Below are 27,437 nucleotides of genomic sequence, written 5' to 3'. Positions count from 1 at the left end.
CTTAGGAAGGGGCAGTTAGGGGATAAGGAACAGGGAGGCTTAGGTAGGGGGGTGGGGTTCTGGAGGGCAGTTAGGAGCAGGGGTCCCAGGAGGGGTGGTCAGGGGATAAGGAGCGGGTGGGGGGTTGGGAGTTCTGGGGGGGGCTGTCAGGGAGCAGGAGTGGGGAGAGGGATCGGAGCAGTCAGGGGACAGGGAGCAGAGGGGTTTAGATGGGTTGGGAGTTCTGGGGGGGGGCTGTCAGGGGGTGGGGAGTGGTTGGATGGGGCGTGGGAGTCCCAGGGGTCTGTCTGGGGGTGGGGGTGTGGATAAGGGTTGGGGCAGTCAGGGGACAAGAGGCAGGGAGGCTTAGATAGGGGGTGGAGTCCTGGGGGGCAGTTAGGGGCAGGGGTCCCAGGAGGGGGCAGTCAGGGGACAAGGAACGGGGGGAGGGTTGGGGGTTCTGGGGGGGCGGGAAGTGGGAGGGGCTAGGGCGGGGCTCCTCCCGTCCTCTTTTTTGCTTGCTGAAATATGGTAACCCTATCTATCAAGCATTCTTAAAACTACAATACCCACCTGGTGAAGTGAAGAAACAGATTGACAGAGCCAGAAGGGTCCCCAGAAGTCACCTACTACAGGACAGGCCCAATAAAGAAAGTAACAGAACGTCACTAGCCGTCATCTACAGTCCCCAACTAAAACCTCTCTAGCGCATCATCAAGGATCTACAACCTATTCTGAAGGACGATCCCTCACTCTCACAGTCCTTGGGAGACAGGCCAGTCCTTGCTTACAGACAGCTACCCATTGGCCAAACTGGACAGTCTGTATGCAAAAGAATAAATGGACACAAATCAGACATCAAGAATTGTAACATTCAAAAACCAGTAGGCGAACATTCACTCTCCCTGGACACTCAATAACAGACTTAAAAGTGGAAATTCTTCAACCAAAAACTTCAAAAACAGACTTCAACGAGAAACTGCAGAACTGGAATTAATTTGCAAACTGGACACCATCAAATTAGGCCTGAATAAAGACTGGGAGTAGATGGGTCACTACAAAAAGTAATTTTCCCTCTGTTGATACTCACCCCTTCTTGTCAACTGTTGAAAATAGGTCACTTTCACCTTGATTGAATTGGCCTCGTTAGCACTGACCCCCCACTTGGTAAGCCAACTCTCATCTTTTCATGTGCTGTAATATATATACTGCTTACTGTATTTTTCACTCCGTGCATCTGATGAAGTGGATTTTAGCCCACAAAAGCTTATGCCCAAATATATTTGTTAGTCTCTAAGGTGCAACCAGGACTCCTCGTTGTTTTTGTCTCCTTCCTCGCTCTTCTCTAGGAGAGAGTCATTTCACAACAACTAAACAAGCTCCATTACCAATATCACAAGGCCTTCAGCACCCCATGGAATGCAAATGTTTAATCAGATAATGCAGTAGTAAAAGGAGTTATCAGTGGAGACCACATTTCAGTTTATTCTGGCTAGCTAGAGCCCCTAATTTTTTTTCCATCTCAGGAAGGAAGGAAAAAGAAATGCTGCAGAATTATCCTCTATTATACTATATTAAACATAGGTTTTTGTTTGTTACCAGGTAGGCTAACCTCATTTTAGCCAGAGTATTACTTTTGTCTGAATGCAGGGGGTTAATCTGCTTTCATGCATGCTGGTGTAAAACTAGAGTTATTCTACTGAAGTCCAGAGGTAAACTAATGTAAATCTAGAGTAATTTTTGACTTATTCAGTGTTTAATGCTGACCACTAGACTCTAGATGACCTAAAATATCAAAAGTAAACATAACTCATTCCGATCTCTTTAAACACTCTTTTTGTTGTTTTTTTAAATATAAACTTATTTTTAATCTGGATTTTCCCCATTAGTCAGACATCTGGATAGAAGTTTTATTTAATGCAAAAGAAGCAAAGAAAAGTTCATTTAAAATAAAAGATTTTAAGCATGTAGTACATATTGAACCAGATCAAAAAAACCCACACATCTCCTTCAATTTTCTGCCCTATAAACAAAATCAACAGAAGCACTTCAAACCACATGAGTTCTACAGACACGCCTATAATGAAATTACAAGACAAGGGCAAGTTTGGAAGTTAAATTAAAACAATCACACCACTCTGAAAAGAAAGGGCTCCTATCTGTGCTCTGTGCTATACAACACCCTGAAGTAAGCACACACAACAAAGTCACCACATCCCCACTTGTAACTTGTTCCTTAATTACTGTCTACTCCTAGGAAACAGGACAACTAGAGTGTTTAGTTTAAATGATATAAACAGGTTCTTGTGATGTGGTTTTCTACTTTAAATCCCATATCTACCAACCAGATAACAGCCAGACAATAAAATGAATGGACTGGGATGGAATCTGGAAAACAATTTTATCATAAGCAGTAAATTATAAGAAACAAAACTTTACTGATTTCAGTCTCTGAAGAGAGGAAGGAGAATCAGCTCAGTTTCTTTTCAGCTCTGTGGCCTCATGCTATACATATGCATTACAGTCAGCTGCTGAAATACGCAAATAATATGCGTAATTGTAACCATTGTAGAATAAATTCACATTCATGAATATTTATAAGTTCCTAAAGAGAAACAGAGGTCACAGATTAGACAATGATAACCTGTGTCTACTCAAGGCATCAACAGACAGAATTAACAGAAAAACTAAAGAAAGAGTTGAGTCATCTAGCGTTCATGATGCAAATAAATAAAGGACATGCCTTTTGAGGTGAGAAATATTTTCTAAGCTAGCATGACTTTCTGACCCCCATAAATCACATTTGGAATCTTGTTGCTAATGTAAAAGTAAATTAAACTCTTGGCCAAATAATGGCTGGCCATGAATGGTTGTGTTAGGGAAGAAGGAAGGTAAGAGAAACCGTGATGGGGTATCCACTCCACACATGTCTTGAAGGGGTCAACATGGCCAGGTAAGCCAAATAACTCCCCAGGTTGCACCTGAAGGAGGAGCCAGGGAGCAGGGATTGATTAAATGAGGCCCAGCTGGACAGGAACAGGAGGGCCTGTATAAAGCCCAGGAGCCGAGAGCAGAATGGGGCCGCAGGGAAGTAGTCTGCAGTCACTCCTAGGTAGAAGGAAGTCGGGCTAAAAAGACTAAAAAATGTCCCTGGGAGGAGGGAGTTTGGGCTGGCAAACCCAGGGAAGGGGGAGAGTCAGAAAGGTAGGAAAGGCTCAGGGGAAAATCAGCAAGGGACAGAGTAGGGCAGACTTCGGCTGCTGATGAGAGGTCCTGAGCTGGAACCCAGAGTAGAGGGCAGGCCTGGGTTCCCCTACCAGCCACTGGGGAAGAGGCATGGACCAGATGGCAAAGAGAGGAAGCCTGGGGCTGTTCATCTTGGAAGTCTCTGATACGCTAGAAGCGGAGGACTATAGTGGCCTGGCTGGAAGGCCAAGCCACGAAGAAGAAGCTGCAGCTCCTGAAATGAGGGGCTGTAGAGAGAGAGAGGCGGGATGATGGGTCGATGGTGAGACACCTTCAACTTTGCTGTCCCTCCACCAAAGGCTGAAATATCTTTGTGAAGCTGACACTGAAAGACAGTCTGACAGCCAAAGATTTACAATCCTGGTTAATGATGGTCACGCTACCCGTTACGGCTTACAGCGGAGAGCGCCAGTCTTAGGCCAGACTGTCAGAGAACAGGACAGACACCCCAAACTGGTGGTATATCTTTTAATTAGATTTCACCAAGCCAGTGCACTCCTGGACTATTACGTTAGTCTGACCATGGAGCCATGGACAGTCCCCTTCAGCTCTTCAGCCCCTCATTACCGTCCAGACAAACTGGACTTTATGATGAAAGGTTATTAAAACCATAAGTCACCACACATTAGATTCTTCCAACCCCAAAGTGTCAGTCACTCACTCCAGGTCAGTGGATGTTCCAGATCTCACATGCCAAAAACAATGCTGATAGCCAATTTCTTTAGTAAACTAAACTAAAGATTTATAAGCTAAGAAAAAGAAATGAGAGCTATTGAGAAGTTAAAGCAGGTAAAATACATTACAGGTTAGTCAGAGTTGGTAAGTTTGTAAAATGATAGCAGAGCTGTAATGTCTGCTAGTTTCCATAAGTCTCTCAGGGTTACCCAAAATAGCTTTGGGGAACCTCTGTCCATTTGCTCAGAATTCTCCATGTCAGAATTCATCAGTGCAGAGATGCAGAATCATGCCCTGGATTCCTTCTTATAGCTGTAAACAGTCAGGCAAGAGTTTTCAGCACAGCATGGGCCCTCAGAACGCAGACAGGGTTTGTGAATTTTCCATTGTTGAACGCAAAGACCCATGCTTTGAAATTACCATGTTTCTTCATTTACAGTTCGGAGGCTTTCATTCCATTTAATGGGCAATTTAGAGATAATGTATATAGTTTCAGCCACCCAGACAATCTTTCATTAGTTTACAGGAACAGAGAGAGAGCCAGAAACATTCCTTCATTAGTTTTTGTGCAGTTTTACATATTAAATACATTCTCATCCTAATGCTAATACACCTTTTGATCTAGGGCTAACTAAGTACAATGTAAATCAAGAAGTTTCAGATAAGCGAAGATAACAACATTAGCATTTCACTAGTTTTCAAGCATTTAGGGTAAATATAATTGTCAGGCATGTGCTGTATACAGGTAATGTGATAACATCCCTCTTTCGTCTATTCTAACAAGTGAATGGGCCTGTGCCTTTGATTTGAGCTGGCTCCTGGGTAGGCAGCATCACAATGATAAAATGCAATAAACAAATGTATGGGGATGAGAGGACAAGGTAATAGCAGTATGAGTATTTTTTACTTAGACTGTGTCCCCAATATAACTCGCTACCAGCCTAACTGTTGCACATATTGAAGCATAGCTTAGCTTTAGACACCATCCCCATGACGCTAGGGGAAACCTATCCAGACGCACCAACTCTCCATCCCCTAAACCATACGGCCCTGTGCACCTCACAACCATGGGGAAAAAAAAACTCACTCCACAGTAAGAGTCAACTGTATACAAAAAGTCAGTGTGTTCTACACACAAGGGGCTAAATCCATCCCTATGCATAGGGGCAGCACAGGGCCTAAGCATCCTTTAAGTCCCACTTAAGCCCTCAGAATTTCCCACAAAAGGGCATGGCAGAGCCAAAATTTTCTCACTTGGTTTACAGCACTGTCAACAAATACATTATTCTGTTCTTTTTAGGTGAATACAGGATTAGGAACAACAGAATAAGCAGTAACATTGAGATGCAAATATGACAGAAGGACATGCTTTAATTATGATTTCCAAACCCACATTTGAGTTAGAATTAATACAAAATGTTGCATGTCCATATAATAGCAATAGCTGATTATGTAAACATTAACTTGTGAATAATAGCCTTGTCCACAATGTGTGTACATTACACAGCTATTGACAGATTAATATGTTTTTAATGAGAAACCGGTATTCAAACCAAAAGGTCTTTTCTCTGTGTTACTGAAATATCAATTTATTATGAAAAATGAATTCATGAAGTCGCCAATCATAATAATCACACATCTTTTCTTCTTCAAAAACGTGTTTTTTAAAAAAATCAGTTGGTATTTAATTCACATATAATATCCGTGATTAAACTGATCTTAAACCAGTTTTGTGGAATCTTAATGTAAATCATTACACATGAGAAAGAAACCATGGGAACAAGGGAAAAGGAGGTGAGAAGCATATTGTTAGTTGTAGTGGGAGTTGAATTATTCATTGGAAATGGGAGAGGGTTCAGAAAAGAGTTACAAGAATGATTCAAAGTCTGGACTGCCTCCTTTATAGTGAGAGACTTAAAGAGGATCATTGTCCAGCCATGACAAAAGAAAGACAGGAAGCAATGGATGGGATTTAATTAGGCCACAGCTTTATTAACCTAAAATATCTCGGAGTATCTGGCAATAAATTGTACAGTGCAGGTCATCATTGAGGCTACGTTTTAGTCATGGGTATTTTTAGTAAAAGTCACGGACAGGTCACGGGCAGTAAACAAAAGTTCATGGCCCATGACCTGTCCATGACTTGTACTATATACCCCTGACTAAAACTTGGGGGAGGGGGGGCAGGCGGCCCGGGGGGGGGGGGGGGGGGGGGGGGGGGGGGGGGGGACAGTCTAGCAGGCATGCGGCCCGGGAGCCCCGCTGGTGCTGGAGCGGGTGGGGCTGGCAGGCTCCTTACCCGGCTTCTCGTGGCTCCCCGGAAGTGAGGACATGGCCCTCCCTCAATTCCTAGCTCCACGCACTGTCTCTGCCCCAAGTTCTGGCTCCGCAGCTCCCATTGGCTGGGAACATGTCGCTGCTTCCAGGGAGCTCCCCAAGGTAGGTGCGTCTCAACCCCCAGCCCTGAGCCCCCTCCCACACCCAAACTCCTGCTGCTGCTGGGGGAAAGGGGAGTAGTGGCCCGAGCTGCTTAGGTGGCCTCTGGGCCAGCTGCACTGGCCTCTGCAGAAGTCATGGAAAGTCACAGAATCTGTGACTTCCTTGACCTCTGTGACAAACTCGCCGCCTTAGTCATCATTAATCGTTTCCCTCTGTTTGGGGGTGGCATCAGCTCTCCCCCTTTCCAACCTGGTCCCAGCCACCTTGTTGTTCGGATGCCACCACCCCTCTCTCATATGAAAGTTAAAGGGGCTATAAAAGGAGGGGGATTGGGTCCCCACTGTACCACATGTTAGCATCCCTGAACGTCCTTCCCTAGCTTCCTTAAGGGATGCTTTCCTCTAAACCCCCTTCCAGTTGATTTTTTCTGATGACTATATTGCTTCTCTAATGAGTATCTGCACTGGACATCTGCAACAAGGAGGTACCAGCAATTACCTTGGCTGCCTCCCCTGATGCACCCACCAGGTTCTCAGATTCTTACTAATTCCTTCCTTAATATGGTACAGTGATAAATGAAGGGGTGGGGTTGGGTAGCTCTCTTTTATGGACACCCAGCCAGACAGCTATAAAATCCCTCTTGCTAGCTGTTCTCTACTTGCTTAACCTGTAAAGGGTTAAAAAGTCTAACTGCCTGCATAGGTTAAAGGAAGTGAGTGGGCACCTGGCCAAAAGAGCCAATGGGAAGGCTAGAACTTTTTAAAATTGAAACAAGACTCCCCTTTTGTCTGTCTGTGGCTGTTCTCCCGGAGAGGGGAGACAGAGCAGCAATGCTGTAAGAAGCTTTAAGCCAGGTATGAAAAATCATTAAATCATACCTAGAAACTACTCACTTGAAATCCCAGATATGTAAGTGGATCAGGAAATGTCTAGGAAGATGCAATAAGGTTTCTCTCTTTTATTTCCTTATGGCTTGTGGACTTCTCTGTGCTAACCCCTAAATGCTTTTGTTTTGCTTGTAACCATTAAGCTGGACCTCAAGAAAACCATTCTTGATGTTTAATTATTATATTTGCTCTTTTTAATTCTAGCAATAGCCTAAGTTCCAGATATATTTTCTTTCTTTTTGTTTTTAATAAAATTTACCTTTAAGAACAGGATTGGGTTTTTTGTGTCCTAAGAGGTTTGTGCATATGTTGTTTAATTAGCTGCTGGCAACAGCTGATTTCCTTTGTTTTCTTTTTTAGCTCTTCCCTGGGGTGAGGGGGAGGGAGGGTGAAAGGGCTTGAGGTACCCCCACAGGGAGAAAGTCCCAAGTTCAAAGGGTTTTTTTGCATTTGGGTGGTGGCAGCACCTACCCATCCAAGGTCAGAGAGAAGCTGTAACCTTGGGAGTTTAATACAAGCCCGGAGTGACAAGTATTAATTTTTAGAATCCTTGCTGGCCCCCACCTTCTGCACTCAGCCAGAGTGGGGAATCAGCCTTGACAGGGACAAAATATATCTGCTCCCCGGTCAGAGAGGTGTATCACTGCATAAGTCAAGTACCCACCCAGAAGACATGTGCAGATGGGTAATTAACAATCTTCCTTGGTCACATATGAATTTATCCACCTTACATACCCCCTGGCCTTATAAATCCCCAGAGGCTTCATGATACCTGCCATACCCTCCATTCCAACATTTCAGACCAAACAATTGTCACCCCGGGGGAAAAAATCCTGCATCTGCCCCAAATCCCTTTTAGCTCAAATCATCAAGTTGACCTCCAATTGTTCACACGCAGGTGAAAAACTGTCACATGCAATGCCTGCTCCCGGGCCACCAAAAGGTGTACAAGGGGCATCAACTGATCCCAGAGCATGTCCCTCCTTGACCCATTCCCTTACTCCCTGTAGAGCACTTCTCCACTCAGGCCGACTCAGAGCTGCCCAACCGCTGAGGCCCAGCAGTGAACTGATGGGCCAAATGGGGTGGAGTAGGGGGGAGAGAGCTCAGCTATGTCCTCAGCCCACTAAGGGGTTCGTTCGCCCTCCCCCAGCCAAGAAAAAAATCTCTTCCCGGGGGAAAACAGCCACGCTTCTTACGGTCTTGTCACTGCCTCCCACTGCTGCTGCTTTCCGTTCTTTCTCTTGTGATCTTGGGGTGATTCTGACCCATCCTTACAAGGACTCTGCTGGATACCCTGAGGCTCCTAGGGGCCCCCTATACCATACGGTGGGTCCCTGTGACCATGTGTAACCGCGTCAGGCTCCTCTGCTGCCTCCACACAGCAGCTGCTGTTGATCCACAATTGATGACAGCTTGATGGGGGTTCCCCTTCCTCCTGTGCCTCTGGGACCCTGGCTCTACACCTCCCCTTACTGCCTCAGGTGGGGGGGGGGTCCCCTCCTTCCACATGCTTGGTACCCAAGCCCTGAACCCTCTCCCTTGCTAACTACACTTGCATGTGGGAGGCATCTGGAGCTGGAGCAGTGAGCACGTGCAGGCATCTGGAGCTGTTGCTGCAATCTGCCTAGAAGTGAAGACTGTTGCCAGCCCAGTCCCAGGTGCGAGGACTTCTCCGGAACTCCCCGGGGTATAAATACCTTCCTCCCTCCCCTCTCTGGTCACCTGTAAGGATAGTGCCTCCCCCACCTGGTCAGGCCACTTCCTGTTCCTCCTTGCCCCACCCAAGTAAACCTTCTAGGGTTGCCAGGTGTCCGGTTTTTGACCGGAACACCCAGTTGAAAAGGGACCCTGGCGGCTCTGGTCAGCACTGCCGACCAGGGCGTTAAAAGTCCAGTCGGCAGTGCTGCAAGTCTAAGGCAGGTTAGTCCCTACCTATTCTGGCACCGTGCTGTGCCCCGGAAGCGGCCAGCAGGTCCAGCTCCTAGGTGGGGGGCTCAGCGCGCTGCCTCTGCATCGAGCACCAGCTCCACACTCCCATTGGCCAGGAACTGCAGCCAATGGGAGCTGGGGGGGTGGGCAGTGCCTGCGGGTGAGAGCAGCATGCGAAGCCTCCTGGCTCCCCCGCCTAGGAGCCAGACCTGCTGGCCACTTCCAGGATACAGCGCAGTGCCAGGGTGACAGGGAGCCTGCCTTAGCCCCAACTGCACCGCTGACCGAGAACCGCCAGAGGTAAGCCCGCGCCCCAACCCCTTGCCCCAGCCCTAAGCTCCCCCCAAACCTGGAACCCCCTCCTACACCCTAAACCCCTCATCCCCAGCCCCACCCCAGAGCATGCACCCCCAGCTGGAGCCCTCACCCCCCCGCGCCCCAACCCCCTGTCCTAGCCCAGAGCCCCCTCTCACACCCCAAACCCCTCATCCACGGCCCAACCCTAGATCCCGCACCTCCAGTCCAGAGCCCATACTCTGTCCAGCACCCCAACCCCCTGCCTCAACTGCAGCCCCCTCCTGCACCTCAAACCCCTCATCCCCAGCCCCACCCCAGAGCCCTCACCCCCTCCCATACCCAAACTCCCTGCCCCAGCCCAGTGAAAGTGAGTGAGGGTGAGGGAGAGTGAGCCATGGAGGGAGGGGGAAATGTAGTCAGCGGGGGTGGAGAAGGGCCTCAGGGAAGGGGCAGGGCTAGGGTGTTCAGTTTTGTGTGATTAGAAAGTTGGCAACCCTAAAACCTTCCCTTCCACCCATTGCAGATGGAGTCCTTTTAGGGGTAATGACTTCTTTCCTTCTGTCCTGCGGGACAAAGGATACACTGTATACGGTTGTGGTGGGCACAATATATTTAGTTTATCCAAAAGAAGGTTAAGAGGTGACTCGATCATAGCCTAAAAGTAACTGACAGTAGACAGCTCCTAACAGTAGATAGCTCTTTAATCTATCAGAAGGCAGTATACTGAGATCCAGTGGTTGGAAGGTGAAATTAGACAAATTCACACTAGATACAAGGTGCAATTTTTTAAACATGAGGGTAATCAAGCATTAGAACAATTTACGTACGGATGTGGTGAATTCTCCATCTCCAGGAGTCTTCAAATCAAAACTAGATGTCTTTCTAAACAATACACTATAGCTGAAACAGAAGTTATATGTTTGATGCAGTAATTACTAGTTGAGGTTTTATGGGTTATGATACACAGGTGGCCACACTAGATGATTATACCAATCCCTTCTGGCCGTAAAATCTAAGAATCTATAACAGTTCTTGTGAATTCATCCTTTTTCTCTGTTGACAAAGTATCTACGAATCAATGATGATTACCTGAAAATGTATTAATTATTCATAAATATTTTGCCAAACAATTTTCAGCCTGTTCTTTGGAAATTATTTGTTTCAGCTATTTGATTTTCATTATTTGTGGTGTGTGATGGATCACTCTAGTCATGTGGTATTTTTCTCCTCTGTGATTGGAGGACTGAAAAATCTTTGAACAAGCAAATATTGAGCAACGTACCCTCTGCTATGAATGTGCTAAAATTCATAATACTTTCCTGCTTTGTGGACATTTTCACAAGTATTTGGTGGTTATTGGAGTACTCACAAATTATGAACAATACAACCCCTCAAACAGCAGTGGAGTAAAGTCAGCCTATTTATCCACAAACATATTTATCCATTTGTTTGGGGTTTTTTCTCATCATACAGCAACCTTTAGTTATTAGCACTAAAAGACTAGAAAGAGGTTACATTACACGTAAACAAATAAACTCAACATTTTAACGTATTCTCATTATGACGGAGGTATAAAATGAAACATTTTTTACATCTAATTTATCCAAATGCACAGATGTTGTAGTCTGTATAGATTTCAATAAAGGTGACGGCTACTATAGTATGTTGCAATTATCTTACTTGTAAATGGCTCAAAAAAAAACCAAAAAACCCAATCAATAACAATAAGAGCTTCATTTAAATCTGTCAAACCCAGATACACTCCATTTAATTGAAAGGCTCTTAACTCTAGTCATTTCCTGGATATAAAGCTACTTTACTTAAGCTCCGGCATTTTTAATTTATCTCATGCTAAAAAGCAGCATGTTGGACTCACAAGGAGTGCTTACATAAAGGCTCAGACAACCAGATCTCTTGGTGTCTCTTTGTTTTGCAGGATACAAATACAACAGCAATGTAAATACTCAACTGCAGAGTAAACATCATGTAACCACAAAGTAACAATGACATGCCCTGTATATTATCAGGGCCTAATTTCCTGAAATGTATACTCAGTGTCTTCATTTCCTTCTGTCAATCAAGCTAATCTGAAATGTCGCAGTAAGAAAGGGACCTACATTCTTCTTTCCATACAGGTTTCCCATACTTTAAGTACTGGTCTAGCCCTCTTAAAGCCATGATTCTGAGGACTGACCTTCCCCCATACATCTTAAAACCTGCCTGCATTCTGGGAAAAGCAAACTCTTATCTGTGCCAATGACAGTGCATCTACACAGCTCTACACCTTAGTCCACACCTTGTGAGGGATGTGCTTGCAAATGGTGAAGATTCTCCTCTCTGTATTCATATCTCATTCCTATTTACAATTCAAGCTATAGGTATTACAGGCATCAAAAGATTGTTTACAATGTGGTGTACCCACCGGTACCTGATTCTCCCTCTGCCTACTTTGGAAAGCACTGTTCATAGGAGAATACTGCTGTTTTAAACAATGAAAAACTTCAAAACCAAGACATTGCTTACAAAAAACAAACACTGAACCTCCAAAGTATGTTTCTGACAGATCACTTAATAAAATATGAGCTAGTTTCCTGTAAGAACACCTGATGTTCATAAAATCAAGAAAGTCCTATAAAGAAGACTGTTTGAAAACACCAGGAAAAAGTATGGAGATTCTGTTGAACAAAACTGGCTTAAATGTTCAACTCATTTAAGAGTTGGGGGAAAGAGGTTGTTTTGTTCTTCCATGCCCATCTGAACTGACAGAGAGAAAATTCCTGCATGTGGATGACACATCAAGGACCAAATACATTGGCTTCAATTAAATTATTCAATTAAATTATTTAATTAAATCAGTGTAACTGAAATACAAATGTTGCCCTAGGAGAACACCTAATTTCCTGGCATACATGAACATATTCAGATTCTTCACAAGGCCATCTTCTACAGTGAGAATTGTGTATTGTTGAACAAATGAGAGCATGTTAGTATCTTGTCTACAATAGAAATGATCAGAATGGATTTTATTTTCCAAAATCCACTATCCATTCCAATTGAATGCTTTGAGGCTCTTATCTCATGAAATATACAGAAGACTATTATTATTATTAGATTGTTGATGTCTTCCACAAGTCCTTTTCTCCATGACTACACCTACTGACAAGATAGTAATCTTTTCTAAATACTAGCAGCTTCTAATGAGCACTATACGTAAAACCTAAAATAAGTAATCTATATTACTGTGCCCTTTGTATTTCTAATCCCTGACAGGTTCGAGCCTGCCATACATTTTATCTTTAGTTGAAACTACCGTTTTCCCACTTTGGCATGATTTGGGAAAATAGCAGCAGCAAGTGATAAACTTTAAAGAAAACTGTAGCAATGAAAGAGTCAGTATTTCCCTGTTTTGCACCATAGACTGAATATCATGCTAAATAAAAAGCCTTTTAAGAAATAAAATTAGATTTAACTTGTGGGAAGAGCAGCACAACACTACAGAAAAGATGCATCCAATGCTGTTAGTCCTAACAACTGAAAATGCATAATTTCTGTAACGGACCAATGTGTTTTATATCTTCCAGACTTACTACACTGTAAAAACAGTCTGCCTATACATGGACAAGATCCTGTCAGATGTCACAAATAATGAACTTCAGATCTAATTCATGATCTTAACTGAAAGCCTGAATGATTTTAATGAATGATGATAAACTAAATATAATAAACTCAGAATATAATAAAAGGGAATTATAATTATAATTTAAGTAATGTTAAAACCAGAATGATCCCCACACTACAAAAAGGTCCAGTGTACTGCATTACAATTAAGGTTCTTGTAAGTGATTATAGAAAACTGAAGAATTAGGCCAAATGACTACATGAAAATGAGTGGACAGAAGTTTTTAAATTTTTCATGGTATGATCCATCCTGGAATGAAATCCTGGATGGTTTTCAGATCAAAACAAGTCTCAGTGTTTCTGACTTTTGAGAAGCTCTGAAATAAAATTGTGCACATAAGACCTTTTCTGCAATGGAAACAAGCTCTAAAACTCTGATCTATCCACTGGCATAATATGTGCTGAATTGTCTCTTTCTAGAGTCTAGCATAGACAGGAGGATGGGAAAAAGCAGTCTGAAGAAGATAGGAAGAGAATTCTGTGGCCTATCTTGATAATTATTTCCAGGACCCTGCTCCTCAAGACTTTTTTTTTTTTTTTTTTTAAACTCAGTCAACAAGCTATTTCTCTATTCTGAGCAATTCATCCACAGGAGGAAGATTTAGAAAGCAACCAAGGGCAGCCATTAATCTTGAATTTAAATATAGTTAGAAAAAAAGGGGTTTTAAGATACTGAGATCTGAGGCCTGAAGACAGAGTTCAGCAAACTTCGAGACATGACAACTCTCTGAAAGAAAAATGAAACACCCCATATCCAATGCTTTTCTTAATTTTTCAGAGGCATAAAATCCTCACTAAAAGTTTAAAAAGTAATTCACCATTACATAGACTGTCTTCCCTTAAAGGGTTGGCTGGCGAAGTGAGACTTCTGCAGGCCAGAATGATTGTTTACCTACTAAATTATTAGTAGACCATCTCATCTCCCACATTTCCTGTTTAACTCCTGTTAAAAACATGGGACAATGCAATCAATATTTTTGGCAGATTAAAAATGTTGGGCCAAACTCATAATAGGTATAATAATATATATTATTTACCCAAGAGATGAATTTGGCCCATTTTTTTAAATTTAGTGATGGGTAGTAGTTTGTTTTGTTTTAATTTATTCAGTGCATTAAATTGACAATTTCTCCCCAAGGGACTGAAAATTAAAACACATTACTAAAATACATATGTTGCCATGAATCCTTAGTTACTTCTTCAGTGAATATTCAATCATGTTGCTTCAACCAGGACCTATGGTATTTTTCAGCAATGCTATTTATATATGTTGTCAGAAGTTGTAAAAAGGCAAATCAAACGGTGACTTTTACTGCTGCAAAGATTCAAAATTATAACTTCTTCCCCTCAGTCCTTTTAACTTCTTGGGAAAATAGTGTTTCAACATATACCCTGCAAATAGTTAATACTCTGAAGGCATTAAAATAAAAATGAATTCTTTCCCTGAATTGTCCCCTGCCAAAAATAGTACAAACGCCCTGTATGTGATCCTCCAGTCTTTACAGAAGTAAGCCTACCACTGAAATAATATATAATTAAATATACCACAGAATAAATACAATGGGCCTACATTTCGTTAAATTCATACAATGAAGATGCTTTCAAAATTATTATGTTTTAAAAATAGATCAATAAGGGTATCATCAGTTCTTTGTAAACTTCAAAAAAAAAATGAAGCTGTAGAGAAATGTGTGGACAACTTTCAGAGTCTCTATTTCCAAATAACTTTTAATGCTGAGCCTTAAGAATAAATCTGGGCAATGACTCTGGGACACTGTCCTTGAAGTCCTGAGGGCAAGTTGTTTAATGGTAGTATTGATCCACCCCTTACATTTGCTGATACTACAGTGGTTCAGTGTTCAGTCAATTTATGTGCTCAGGAGGAATTAGTGAAGTGGAATGCTTTTAGACAAGAGTGACTAGAGCCGCCTTTCATTTATTGTTATTAATGTCTGAGGATTTTAATCAAGGGAGAGGTTTAAATTTAAAGATACATTTTATTGTAATAGAAAAGCTCTAAGGCACCAATTTATGCCTTGTGCAGAATAGTTTCATTCTGGTTCAATGAACTAGCCATTAACTTAAATACAGGCAAGTTGTTTAAATTAAGCAACAAGGCAATAAAAGTGAGAGCAGCTAGAAAGATGATACTAAGTGGAGACAATGAAAAGGAAAGGCTTTCCTCTCCTCAACGCCACCCTGGCTTTGAAAAGGCCATCTATGTTCTTGGCACCAGGCAGCCTATGCGTAATGTTAAAAGACAACGCTCCCCTTCTCTCATACATATCTAGTCCAGTTCATAGTGGCCCCATGCCTTGCCCTACCACACTCTGGTGCAGTCTAGAAATATTTGGTTTAGACAGAAGATCAAAGCTCTATATGGACAGGAAGCAGATAACTCTGCTTCATGTCTGTAGATGGGCATATAGGGGACTGAGTATTTCCAGTCTTGAGAACAGATTACTCTTTAGCAAGGCCTGGCCTAGTTTAAGTTCCAAGAGAGACATACGTTTCTGGTATGACCACCTTGTGGTTATGTTTGGCTGAAAGAAGGCTTTGCACTTCAGGAATGCTGAATTCCGGATTTTTCTCCGATGTTAAATAGTGCTTTGCCAATCGTGTTCCTTTTCCACATTCATTCGTTTTTGTTAGTTAATATGCCATAGTTCAGAAGTCTTATGAAAAATATAGGAAAGCAGCAATACCTTCATTCAGCGGTAAGACTTCAAACCAAATACTCTATGAAGCCTACTTTAACCCTAGTACATTATGTTGCTCCCAAATGAAATTATTGTGAGCCAGATTTACAAAAGAACCTTGTGCTCCATGATCATCACAGATATAGTTAAAAATGAAAGTTGTGAACCTGCCAGTAACTCTGCATACCACTCCCCCTAACTTTGACATCCCAGATAATGTAGATCAATCAACGTAAATAACTTTGCCAACCTGTGTGCGCGCATCTCTTTTTTTGTTTGTATTTTAAGCAGTAACATGCATAGGAGATAAATTCACTGCTTACCTTTCAAAACCGATCTGTCGTAATGTTTTCTCCCATGTAGAACCTAGAAAAAAAAACATTGAATAAAGAACCTCTAATTTTTAGTTTCTCTTATTCGTCCACTTCTTCTCTGTAGCTAGAGTCTGTATTTTATTTTGGTTTTTTCACCCAACTGAAAACACCTTTAAATGGAGACCTGCCAGAACAGACTACCACTGAGTGACATAGACTGTTTTAAGGTGTCATCTTACATCACCCCTTCCCCATTGCAAAGCAATTGGTCACTCCCACAGTTGTCTTTAAATTCAAATGTGGCCTGCTGAAATTGCTGAATCAGCATATTCACACACTACACTCTTGAAACTTCACCTTTTAGTTTTACTGGTAATCTTCATATAGATTCTTGTCGAAAGTTAAACAGAACCTTTGGAAATCCCACCATGTCTTTTATTTTAAATGAAGTAACATTGTGAAAAGATTGTCTACTGATTGTTTAACACATGCAGATCTTCCAAACATCTAATACTGACACCTCTAAAGCTTCTTTATAAGTCAAGGACTCAATCTTGTAAGCATTATAAATAAAAGAGTTATCCCTAACCATGTGAGCAGTCCAACTGACTTCATAGCATTGACTCCTATTGGACTACTCATGTAAATCGTGCAAGATTGAGCCCCATGTAGTTAAAGGGATGCAACCGCAAAGCCAAAGTTCAAAACTTGACCAATACTTTATGCTCTGAGGGAAATATAATTACAGAAACTGTAAGAGAGACAGTAATTCCTGTCAATGAATGACCCTGAAATATTGTTTTGCTGCTACAGTGACAATCATCCAAAAGAGGGAGCACAAATTAACTAAAACTCTGTCACCAGACTTTTGCCAACATCATAGATAACTCCCCATCAATTATGTTTAGGACAACAGAAAAATCAAAAAGAAAAAGCTATGTTGGATGTTGCTCTATAGAGAATAGAGGGGTGGGGGGGAAAAAGAGATGTTCAGATTCAAACAGCTGTATTTGGAGAATCTGAACTCTGTAGCTCAGATCCATCTCTTATGAAAAAATGGAGAACATCTTTTTCACTGGCAGATCAAAGTCCTGCCTGATGAATGTGCGTGGAGCACATGACGACATTTTGCGGTCAGTGGGAAAAAATCCCAGTACATAGAATCATAGAATATCAGGGTTGGAAGGGACCTTAGGAGACCATCTAGTCTAACCCCTTGCTCAAAGCAGGACGAATCCCCATATATCGTTTACTATCAATCCCCTTCTATTCTGTCAAAGGGATTTCTCCAAAACTGACATACAAATGAGCTGTTGGGTGCTCAGCACTTTTTAAAAATCAGGCCACTTATTTAAGACCCTAACTTTAGTGAAGTTTATGTTTTTATATATATAAATGTTGGCATTGAGGTGGTTTCTATTTTATCTGCTAAACTATGCAGAGTACACCAGTAAGGAAGTGGTTAACTCCCAAAATTATCTATTTCCCCATTTATGTTACCTATTAAGTATTACAGTGCCACTTTTGTTTTCTAAATTAGAAATTATACCTATTAAACCTAATGTAGTAAAAAATGAAGTTTGTTTTGTAAAGGCATTATGTTTTGTAGGGCTCCCTTCACCCACTCCTAAATCAGGGGCAGGCAAACTTTCAGGCCTGAGGGCCACATCGGGTTTTCAAAATTGTATGGAGGCCAGTTAGGGTAGGCTGTGCTTCCCCAAACAGCCAGGCGTGGTCTGGCCCCCGCCCCCATCCATCCCCCCTCTCCCCCGCTTCTCACTCCCTGATGGCCCCCCTGGGACTCCTGCACCATCCAACCCTCCCTGTCCCCTGACCGCCCCTGGACCTCCCGCCCCTGACTGCCCCCCGCCACCCCATCCAACCCCTCCTCTCATTCCTGACTGCCCCCCGGGTACCCCGCCCCCATTCAACCCCCCTGTTCCCCGCCCTCTGACAGTCCCACCCCCTATCCACACTCCCGTCCCCTGGCCACCACCCTGAACTCCCCTGCCCTCTATTCAACCTCCCCTGCTTCCTGCCCCCTTACCGCGCTGCCTGGAGCACCAGTGGCTGGTGGCACTACAGCTGCACCGCCCAGAGCAACAGGACAGGCAAATCCTGCCGCCCGGCTGGAGCCAGCCACACCACCGCGCAGTACAGAGCACCGGGTCAGGCCGTGGCTCTGCAGCACCGCCGCCCAGAGCATTGTGCCAGCGCGCTGAGGCTGCGGGGGAGGAGGAACAGTGGGGGAGGGGCCGGGAGTGAGCCTCCCGGGCCAGGAGCTCAGGGGCCGGGCAAGAGGGTCCCGCGGGCAGTAGTTTGCCCACCTCTGTCCTAAATAGAGAGCAATAGTAAGGCCACTAGGGCCTGCTGAACAAATCTAAGTATTTAATCTCCTGTTTTTAAAATAATCTTTGCAAAAAAAAAAAAATCGCAGTAAAATGTACATTCCTAAAATCAATCGATGTTTGACTTTTATTTTAGCTAAGCATACAGACTGGTGTAGAGTTTGGTCACTAACACTCTACATTAAAAGTTTCTGGAAATCCCCTTTTTTTGATCTTCATCTTCTCTGCCCGTAACTGCAGACTTGGTTTACATACATTTTTGGAAATGCTTAAAATAAAATTATTTTTACGGTGCAGTAAATGCTCAGACTCTGCATCCCATGCCCTTTCTGCTCTTGGATGACAGCTGTTACCAACTGAGGCCTACTGATAATCAGTGTGAAATGACTGGTCATCTTCAGAGTTTACACAAAGCTTTTCTTCAGGTCTGGGAAACTGAGGCTATGTCACCACTGGCAATTGAACGACAAAACTTTTGTCTTTCAGAGGTGTTAACCCCCGCCCCTCCCAAAAGAAACATTTTGTTCTCCTGCTGACAACGCAAATGCCGCTCGTTGGGGGTGGACTTTTTTTGTTGGCAGGAGAGCCGACAAACAGTGGCTACATGGTGCGACTTTTAGTGGCACGGCTGTAGAGACACGGCCATGTCACTAAAAGCTGTGTAGTGTAGACAGAGCCTTACTCAGAGTGTAATGCTAAATAGGAGATGGAACAGATTGTTTAGCATAAGTAGTTAACGCATATTTCAAGGGACTATTCAAGGTGAATGTGTTAACCAAATGTATGCAGTGTTGTAGCTGTTAGTCCCAGGATATTAGAGAGATGGAACAGATTGTTTAGCATAAGTAGTTAACACATTCACCTTGAATAGTCCCTTGAAATATGCGTTAACTACTTATGCTAAACAATCTGTTCCATCTCTCTAATATCCTGGGACTAATACAGCTACAACACTACTCCACTCAGTTTAAAGTGGGCTTGGGTCTACAGCACAAAAAATCATAACCACCCTCACAAGCCATCTCAGATCAAGGCATGACTGAATGCCGAGGATGGACTATTTAACACCTGGAGGTGATCCTTTCAAGTAGTGATATATTTACCATTAGGCTAGCAGCAACATCTAGCAGTCAAGAGAGAGGCGCACAAGATTCAAATGGAGATAGAAGATAAAGATATAGAGATTTTTTTAACATAATTGTTCAATTTTCATTTCTATTTATCTCACTAAGACATACAGGAAGACTATGATTTCTTGGTCACTGCATTTTAACTCTTGTCTGCATGCCACATTTGGTGCTTGCATCCAAAGGACTGCACAGAGAGTTGGGCAAGACTGAGTGAACAATCAGATTGACTGAACGAGGTACATATATATTCTACTATGACTACACTATTGAATTTGCCCTCAAATCCAGGATTATGTACATAACAATGGAATACAGTCACTTTGGCTCCCTGTTTTGCTTTGTGGTGGTGCTGCTATGTATATTGGATAGGAATCTATCTGCTTTGCATGAACGTTCAAGATCCTTTAACACTTTTTGTAAGAGAAGGGGTTAGCCTTGGTGTCTTTGGTCAACATTTCGGCTCCCTCCATTCTTGTGTAGTGTACTGGTTGTCTGTTACCTTTCACCCCATGCAATTCAATTATATGACACATACACAGCCACACTGTGTAGAGAGAGGGGGACCAGGCAACTGGGCTCCCACTGGTTTGAAATCCTCCTTTGGCTGCAGCTACTTAGTAAAGTGCTTTTTCAACTACGTGCTACTCCTCTGAAACAAACCCTGCCAAGAATGAAACGACCATTTTGCATTTTTTTAAAATGTATCTCTTTATGGAGTCCCATTTTATAATGTTTATGACCTCAAACACTTTAAGAGTTGCCTATTTTATTCTCAGTAGTGTAAACCTCTAAGGCCTGGTCTACACTAGGCGTTTATGTCGACTTTAGCACCGTTACATCGACTTAACCCTGCACCCGTCCACACCACGAGGCCATTTAGTTCGACATAGAGCTCTCTTTAAATCAATTTCTGTAATCCTCCCCAACGAGGGGAGTAGCGCTAAATTCGACATGGCCATGTCGAATTAGGCTAGGTGTGGATGGAAATCGACGCTAATAGCTCCGGGAGCTATCCCACAGTGCAACACTCTGTTGACGCTCTGGACAGCAGTCCGAGCTCGGATGCTCTGACCAGCCACACCCCGGGAAAATTTGAATTCCTTTTCCTGTCTGGGCAGTTTGAATCGCAGTTTCTGTTTGGACACCGTGGCGAGCTCAGCAGCAGTGGCAAAGATGCAGAGCTCTCCAGCAGAGATGGCCGTGCAATCCCAGACTAGAAAGAGGGCCCCAGCATGGACTGATCGGGAAGTCTTGGATCTCATCGCTGTGTGGGGAGATGAGTCCGTGCTTGCCGAGCTGCGCTCCAAAAGACGGAATGCAAAGACCTACGAGAAGATCTCTAAAGCCATGGCAGAGAGAGGATACAGCCGGGATGCAACGCAGTGCCGCGTGAAAATCAAGGAACTGAGACAAGGCTACCAGAAGACCAAAGAGGCAAACGGACATTCCGGATCCCAGCCCCACACATCCTGTTTCTACGAGGCACTGCATTCTATCCTAGGTGCGGCCGCCACCACTACCCCACCACTGACCGTGGACTCTGAGGATGGGATATTGTCTGCGGCCGGTTCCTCCGACATGTTAGCTGACGGGGAAGATGAGGAAGGAGATGAAGAGGACGATGCAGTCGACAGCGCTTACCACGCTGATTTCCCCGACAGCCAGGAGCTCTTCATCACCCTCACAGAGATCCCCTACCAACCATCCCCCGCCGTTACGCCAGACACAGATTCAGGGGAAGGATCAAGCAGTAAGTGTTTTAAATATCTTAACATTTATTTATAACAGAACTTGCATATTTTAAATATTAACAATAGCTAAAGTGCTTTCAAGTATGTAAACTTTTATTTATAACAGAACAGGAAGATTTAAAATATTAACAATGGGTAAAGTGCTTCTAAACATGTAAACAGGAAAGTGCAACAAAACGGGAATCTGAACAAAGGGTATCATGATTATTGTGTCTTTGGCCGCTTCAATGTATAGTCCGAACCATTTTAAGAAAATTCAACAATGTCCGCTTCATGATTACACTGCCCAAGACGCTCCACTCTTTTGTCCCTCCAAGGGCACCTAACCCAAAAACTGGTCGATGTGTCCGGGGATAGAGGCGAGATCCTCCGGGGAGAACTCCTCATAGGCCTCCTGCAGGTGTCTTTCCAGCCTAATTATCAGGTTCCTTGGCAGGGAGAGCTTATTAGGCCCCCCGTGGTAAGAAATGTTTCCCTGCCACAACGCCAGCAGGTATTCGGGAATCATGGCCTTGCACAGCATAGCAGCAAATGGCCCCGGTTTCTGCAGGCTGTCCCGAAGCATCCTCTCCTTCTGGCTCTCCGAGACCCTCAGGAGGGTGATGTCTGGCATGACGCCCTGCTTTGAATTAGGTAGGGGAAAGTTAGTATTGGGACTGCTTGCCCGTTCCTTTACAGAACTGCAACCGCCGGTTTACAGCCACGCGGTTTACAGCCGCGAGGGGCTGGGACAGGGGCAGAGTTCATGCTTGCAGGATTGCTGCCAGCAGAGACTCGCATTGCTTTCTATGTGAAAGGAGGCCAGTGCCACTCTTAAAGTTTTAAGCAGCCACAAGTCTACGGCTTACCATGTTTGGCAGCTAGACAAAGTCCGGTGTCCTGCCCCGCTCCTCAGCTCGCCACAGCAAGACCGCAGGCACTGTAGGCAAGGGCCGAAAATTCGACCTTGTCCTCAGTGCGCGTGTGATAGGTGCTCTGCATGGTCTTGTTCACAGCGAAAGACTATGTTCTCTGTTCACAGATACATTGATCTGTCTCAGGAATTCACTCCCTTTTTCCAATTCCCACAGCCACATCTGCCCAGAGGCTAGCGCACATTAGGAGGAGGAAGAAGAGGACACGGGAAGACATGTTTGCTGAACTAATGGGATGCTCCCGAGCACAGGCAGCCCAGCAGACACAGTGGAGGGAGAACTTGTCCCAAATGCACCGGGCAAACATGGAACGGGAGGAGAGGTGGCGACAGGAGGACCAGCAGGCGACTCAAACGCTGCTTGGACTAATGAGGGAGCAAACGGACACGCTCCGCCGCCTTGTGGATGTTCTGCAGGACCGGAGGCAGGAGGAGAGAGCCCCGCTGCAGTCTCTCTCTAACCGCCCTGCCCCGCCACCAAGTCCCATACCCCCCTCACCCAAAGTCCAAACACGGAGGGGCGGCAGGGGCCGTGAAAACTTTCACTCCACCCCAGCGGACAGCTATAGCACTAGAAGGCTCTCATTCCCCAAAATCTGAAAAGTCCTTTCCTACCCGCCTCACACAAGACCCCGTCCAAGTTTCACCCCCCCGTTCCATGTGTGGTTGTTAATAAAAAATACGTTTCTGTTCATTACTGTTTCCATCCTCTTCTTTTGGAGGAGAGTCTGTCTGAAGGGGGGGGAAGGGGCTTGGTAATTAGACAGGACAGTCACCTTTAGCAGGGGGCAGGCCCAGCAGCAGGGCACATACACAGTGCAGTGACTAGTTACCCTGGTCAGTCTGGGAGGTGGCTTTCATGTTCTGTGGGGGGGGGGCGGGGTTGCTCTGTGACTTTGTGGCGGGGGAGGGCAGTTTAGAAGCATCATTAGCATCACAACACTAAACCCAGGTTTAAAACATTCCCGCGAAAACAGTAATGAACACAACGGTGTTCATTAGCAAAACAGAACAGATTTTATTTTTTGGGAAGGGGGTGAAGGGGGTAACTGGGTAAAGAAACGGGGGCAAGTTCAGCCTCTGTGTCCACAAACTTAAAAGTCACTGGGTACCCTGCTCAGTCTTGAAACTGGCTTTCAAAGCCTCCCGGATGCACAGCGCGTCCCGCTGGGATCTTCTAATCGCCCGGCTGTCTGGCTGGGCGTAATCAGCAGCCAGGCTATTTGCCTCAACCTCCCACCCCGCCATAAAGGTCTCCCCCTTGCTCTCACAGAGATTGTGGAGCACGCAGCAAGCTGCTATAACGATGGGGATATTGGTTTCGCTGAGATCACAGCGAGTCAGTAAGCTTCTCCATCTCCCCTTGAGACGGCCAAAAGCACACTCCACCACCATGCTGCACTTGCTCAGCCGGTAGTTGAAGAGTTCTTTTTCACTGTCCAGGGCGCCAGTATAGGGCTTCATGAGCCAGGGCATTAGCGGGTAGGCTGGGTCCCCGAGGATCACTGTAGGCATCTCCACATCCCCAACAGTTATCTTGTGGTCCGGGAAGAAAATACCTTCCTGCAGCCGTCTAAACAGACCAGAGTTCCTGAAAACCCGAGCGTCATGAACCTTGCCCGGCCATCCGACGTTGATGTTGGTAAAACGTCCCCTGTGGTCCACCAGTGCTTGCAGCACCATTGAAAAGTACCCCTTTCTGTTGATGTACTGGCTGGCCTGGTGGCCCGGTCCCAGGATAGGGATGTGAGTCCCATCTATAGCCCCACCGCAGTTTGGGAATCCCATCGCAGCGAAGCCATCTATGATGGCCTGCGCGTTTCCCAGGGTCACTACCTTTGACAGCAGTACCTTCACGATTGCCTTGGCTACTTGCAGGACAACAACCCCCACGGTAGATTTGCCCACGCCAAAGTGGTTCGCGACTGACCGGTAGCTGTCCGGCGTTGCAAGCTTCCAGAGGGCTATGGCCACTCGCTTCTGGACAGTCAGGGCTGCTCGCATGCGGGTGTCCTTGCGCTTCAGGGCAGGGGACAGCAACTCACAAAGTTCCAGGAAAGTCCCCTTCCGCATGTGAAAGTTTCGCAGCCACTGGGATTCATCCCAGACCTGAAGCACTATGCGGTCCCACCAGTCCGTGCTTGTTTCCCGGGCCCAGAATCGCCGTTCAACAAAATCCACATGCCCCATTGCAAACGTGATGTCCTCGGCGCTGGGTGTCATGGTTTCTGACAGGCGTGTGCTACTCTCGGAGTTCAGGTCCTCACTCCGCTGCCGTAGTCTCCTCGCCTGATTTCTCTCTATCTGCCTCTGTGAAAGGTGGATGATGAGCTGCGAGGCGTTGACAACGGCCACAACTGCAGCGATGGTCGCAGCGGGATCCATGCTCACGGTGCTGTGGCGTCCGCGCTGTCACTGACCAGAAAAGTGCGCGAACTGATTTCCCGCCGGCGCTTTCAAGGAGGGAGGGAGGGCGGGAGTGACGATTGGATGACGACAGTTACCCAAAAGCACCCTCGAGACATTTTTTTCCCCCAGAAGGCATTGGGGGCTCGACCCAGAATTCCAATGGGCAGCGGGGACTGCGGGAACTGTGGGATAGCTGCCCACAGTGCACTGCTTCCAATGTCGACGCTTTCCCTGGTAGTGTGGACTGACAAAGTCGAATTACTGTCCTTAGTGTGGACACACACGTTCGACTTTCTAATATCGATTGCACATATTCGATTTAACTAAAATCGAACTACTCTCGTAGTGTAGACATACCCTAAGTTGCACTAATAGCCAAGAGTAAACACCCTGAGGTAGCAGCAGCAACAAGCTGAAGAATAACACAGAAAAATTACAATTTGATTTAAACTTGTCCTAAATGCTTCCAAAGCATTAACAAAATTAATTCATGTGACTCCGATTAAAAACAACAGGACACTTTTATGAATTAAGCTGATCCTGCTCCCATAGTCAATACGAATTTGGCTATCATCTTCAATGGGAATTGGAGCAAGTCCTAAATCCCTGGCTTAGTTGTGGAAAGCATTCACCCCTAAAGTTTCAGAATTCACCTCACTTTTTTTCTTTTACTACTTCATATTAGAAACAGTAAAATTGTTGCACTTAATTTGGTACTCCTATAATTAGACTTTTGTTCCAGGTACCTGCTCCAGATTGCCTGACCATAAATAACTCCCATCTGTTTCTATGATTCTGGCTTACATTAACTACACTAGCATAAAAACTCTTCAAAAGATGAAGCATAAAGTACTTCAAGAATTACTGCTTGCATTTAACAGGAAGAATGGTGAAATGCACACAATGCTCACATATTTGCTTAGTGAGACAATATTATAGGAAAGTAAGGTGAATTCAACCTAGTGAAGATAAAATGAAAAACTTGCTTTTCACATCTTTGTGAAATGAGAGCGCCCAGTTTTTTTTGCTTGTTGTGGGCTTTGTTGTTGTTGTTACTATTACCTGCTTACTGTGAATTGAGGAAGCTAAGGAGGAAGACAATCCACTACTAGATAATTGACTCATGTTGCCTCGGTCCTCTAGTGCAATTATAGGTATTAGACATACATAGGTATATATTAGACAGATGTAGCATTACTAGTAGCCTGAGGCCGTACTGTGTCAATACATTATAGGTTTGCAGCTCCCAGGGCAAAGTCTGGGGTCCATTGTGCAAGCCCAGAAAGGAAGCACACCTACTTCAGCATCCCTGTAGAAGGGTATAGTATGCATAAACTACCCTACACATCTGATAGCATGTGACCTATCATGGCCTTATCTCCTCCCCATTCCCTTGGAGGTGGGTCGTACTGTAAGAAAATGCAGGAACTGCAACTGTGCCTCTCCCTGTTTGGAGGTTTTAAACAGGAAGAATGGTTCTTGCAGCCTCTCCAACTGTGACCCCATGCAAGGACCAGGCACTATTTGGCCCTAAACTAATTCACCACAGCAAACCAGGGGTTAAAATACCTTGCAGAAGATGAGAAGGAAAATACAAATTAAGACCAAATCCAAATATAGTTTGCCTCTTTTTATCTGGAGTCCTCAGTGAAGAGTCCACCAGTTTGTATGAAACCAATCAGACTGTATAGCTTTACCATTGTGTACAGATTTTGTATAGATGGATACACCCTACGGAAATCACGTCAACTCAGAGGAAACAGAATAATGCAGCTACTGACTTTGTGACAAAATGTGTAAGATGTCATTTTTACAGATTCAAAATTTTTTTTTTAGAAACAGAGATATATTTTCTTTGGTTTCCTGATTATTCCAGTATAAAATGCACTAGGCTTGTCTCCTCTTTAAAGCAGTGGGGTAAGGAGAAGTAGTACTAAAAGAGCCGGCAATGTTTGTTATTTTGTCATACCGCTGCAAACTTCATGATGTCAGCCTGAAAGAAAAGAAATTACTCTAGCTTATGCCCTCTATGCTTATGAAAAACAAACAAAAATTATAATTGTCCTAATGGCCAGCCTTTAGGAGTTCCGGGTATCTCTGTTTAAAGACTAAAGCCTATTCACACACTAGGCAGATTATCAATTTGGTAGTCTCATTCCAACTACCACGGCCAGTTCTCAACTCCATCACCCAAATAAGATGGAAGAGGGGATCAGGAAGTACACCCACAATAGCAGAGCTACAATGGTCCATGGAACTGAAGTATCTGTGGCCATGGGTGAAAGATCACAGTGCACTAGGATGAGTAGATTAAAATATATCTATCCTGAAAGCTTGTTATTTCGGTAAGAACTCATCTGCTCCCATTACAGTCAGTGGCAGTTTTGCCATTTTATTTCAGTGGAAGCTGGACATTTTTTATCTTTCCTAAAAAAATGAAACTAGGACGTAATTATGTTTTCCCAGCAATTGTATCAGTTGGCAAAATGGAAAGTGATTTTTTTACAAAATGGACCTGGTATTTTTTAAAAAATTGCATTTAGAAGAAAGTGGCTATAAGATTGACTCCCACATGAGCTGGCATGGACCCACAGGACCCATATAAAATATAATAATCAGAATTCAAACAAAACCACAATCAATTTTTTTTGGCTTCATGATCAAAATCCTGCTTTTGCTGTCTCTCAGCGTGAAGAGTGATCTGTGAAGTCAAATCTGTACGCCTTCTGGAGTTTTTCAG

General features: G+C 44.3%; 1 protein-coding gene across 1 annotated transcript in view; it reads right to left on the bottom strand.

The window, feature by feature from the left end:
* PIEZO2 (piezo type mechanosensitive ion channel component 2) overlaps nucleotides 1-27,437 on the bottom strand; it is a 279,377-nt gene that overhangs the window by 196,871 nt on the left and 55,069 nt on the right. The window contains exon 2 of the mRNA XM_026661020.2: nucleotides 16,156-16,198. The gene's annotated coding sequence lies outside the window, so the exon portion shown is untranslated. The remainder of the gene's footprint in view (nucleotides 1-16,155; nucleotides 16,199-27,437) is intronic.

Source organism: Terrapene carolina, unplaced genomic scaffold (assembly GCF_002925995.2).
Source record: "Terrapene carolina triunguis isolate 2854851 unplaced genomic scaffold, T_m_triunguis-2.0 Scaffold58, whole genome shotgun sequence".
Taxonomy (NCBI): Eukaryota; Metazoa; Chordata; order Testudines; family Emydidae; genus Terrapene; species Terrapene triunguis.
The sequence above is the reverse complement of the archived record's forward strand: the minus strand, read 5'-3'. Positions and strand labels throughout refer to the sequence as shown.